Raw genomic sequence first — 2577 nt, forward strand, 5'->3', positions numbered from 1 at the left:
TTTTCTTCTGCACAAAAATATTCTTATAAACCGACATGCCACCATTGGTTATATTTGAGACTGTAATGAACGATTCATCGAAGAGTTCCGTTGTTCTGCCGAGTTGTCCTACCTCCGCGAATCGTCCTACCCGTAGGATGAAATGACATACTTCTCTGCCGAGATGTCCTACCTCGGCGAGATGTCCTACCTTGCCGAGGTGTCCTACCACCATACGATCCCCGATTCTTTTATCTCAGTTCCCTTTTTTTCAAAACCTTTTTCATGCAAATAGACGATTTAACAACAGGAAGTCAGAATGTGCGTCCACATCTATATGCAAGACGCTTCGGCGGAAGAAAAAGACCCGTCAAATCACCCTTCTACATACATATTGGCAGGTAGGATGATTTGACAGATGAAAATACCTCGTCAGATCACGCTTCTACATAGACATCAACATTTATGTGGAAGCGTGATCTCACAGGTTATTTTCCTCTGTCAAATCATCCTACCTGCATTTATCTATGTAGAAGCGTGATCTCACAGGGTATTTTCATCTGTCAAATCATCCTACCTGCATTTATCTATGTAGAAGCGTGATCTCACAGGGTATTTTCATCTGTCAAATCATCCTGTCTGCCTGTATCTCACCTTGTTGTGTTTCAATACATTTTCAAACTACATATATCTATTTTTTATCACTAATTTCTTTTTGAACAGAAGTAAATGCACATTTCCAGTAAGTATCATAAAGAAAAGGTTTATACAAAGTTTCATATTCATCGGATTTTCAGATTTATCTGAATGCAGCAGTAGTCTCGATGTGAGAAATCAACCTGTGCAAAAAAAGTGAATATCAGTGGATATGAGGGGTGGAGTAGTAGTTGGGGGTAAAATGAAGATGCAGTAGAAGATCAGCAACCTTGGTAAAGGAAGCTGGAATTGTGATTGGGGCAGACCCACAAAGACACTGCTGGCCATTAAACATTCCTTTTTTATTCTGCATTTATTCAATCACAAGCATTTTGGACAGGTGTAATTTTCTTCGTCGGTGTACTTGGCGCATTCCAAATGGGCCCACCGATGACAAGTCCCACACTGCACCTAGTGAGACAACATAACAGAAACAATACAATTTAAAAAAACTTTACATTCATAAAGTCATTTCACATAAAACAATTATAATTATTTTATAAAAACGTTTACCATTCCAATCATTCAGCAGTCAATCAGCTGTGTAGGCATCTCTGTTGTTCTTACATTTCTACATTTTGTAGCATGCGCACCTACCAAGCACATACCAAGCCACATATCAAGCATCCATTATGAAATGTGTATTTAAAAGTACACTTTATTATGTGTACAGAAAAAACCAGTAGTTGTAGTAGTCGTTGTAATTACCACATTGTGGCAACTGATTATCCAAGCATTTTTACACTGACCCGTAGCAGCTACAGGCAATCTGCTTCCTGTAATCAGCCTCAGCTGTGGTGACGACCTCTGTGGATTCCTCAGTGATGAAGTTTCTGCAAACTGAAACGCAGTGTTATTATGCACATTCACATAGTCACCAAGTTGGAAGAAGAGGACATTCATTTGGTAATAATCTATCTAGTCATATATATATATAGTCAGATATTCAGGTAACGTAACTAATCATTTGTAAAGCACTCTTCTCAGCACTGGTAAATAGAGCGCTTCATAGAATATATAAAACAAAATAAAAAATCATCCCAAAAAATAACAGTAAACCTATAATATTTAGGATATGCAAAAATAGGATTAATAAATAATAATAGGTCGAGGAACTACCTGGTTGACGATGGTTCAGGAGCTAGAAGAGAAGAGGTTTCTGACAGAGACAGACATACAGACTTATTATATTATTTATTATATACTAGCATATTATATATCATGCACATATTATATATAACATATGACAGCAATACATGCATTATTATTATCATTATTATTATTAGTAGTAGTAGTAGTAGTAGTAGTAGTAGTAGTAGTAGTAGTAGTAGTAGTAGTATTATTACCATTGTTATTACTATTATTATTTTTGCACTACACCCCACCCTACTATTTACTCATATAGTTTATTCAATTAACAAAAGTCATGCAAAAGCTGGTCGACACGCACGCAAACATGAAAAACTACAAGAAAGTTGGAATTTGGTTGTAGTAAACACTAAATTCGCACGCAAACATGAAAAACTACAATTTGGTTGCAGGAAACACTAAATTCTTACCGTTTCCACAGTTTTCTTCTTAAACAGCTGATCGGTAGGACGATTCCGTGTTGTTTTAGTCAAGTCGACGCTGTTGACTCGTGCGCATGCGCAGTGACGCAAAGTAGGACATCTCGCCGGGTAGGATAATTTGACAGAACACCGTTCCTGAACTGCTGCCGAAGCTCATTGGCCGTTCTCAGCTTGTTGCTAAGCGACCAATGTTATTGATACAGGAAGTGAAGAAGCAGGGAGACTGTTTAGCCAATCAGAATGCAGAACATGATGCACAATGCAAATCCATGCAGTACAGTACAGTACCATGCTGAAATGAAGGCTAGAGGGGCATTAATGGGAGCATTTA

The 2577-nt window shown here is 37.8% G+C and overlaps 1 long non-coding RNA gene across 4 annotated transcripts; it reads right to left on the bottom strand.

Annotated features, from left to right (window-relative positions):
• Positions 1–906: 906 nt before the first annotated feature.
• Positions 907–2321, bottom strand: LOC133460609 (uncharacterized). Of its 4 annotated transcripts, none has more exons than XR_009784140.1 (5): positions 2235–2321; positions 1795–1834; positions 1425–1515; positions 1189–1268; positions 907–1086 (listed from the first exon to the last, which is right to left on the bottom strand). It is a non-coding gene; the product is annotated as an uncharacterized LOC133460609 (long non-coding RNA). The 4 variants fall into 4 exon arrangements; XR_009784137.1 differs by having other exon boundaries at positions 1384–1515; XR_009784138.1 differs by lacking the exon at positions 1189–1268.
• Positions 2322–2577: the final 256 nt, after the last annotated feature.

This window comes from Cololabis saira, chromosome 15 (genome assembly GCF_033807715.1).
Source record: "Cololabis saira isolate AMF1-May2022 chromosome 15, fColSai1.1, whole genome shotgun sequence".
In the NCBI taxonomy this organism is placed as follows: Eukaryota; Metazoa; Chordata; class Actinopteri; order Beloniformes; family Belonidae; genus Cololabis; species Cololabis saira.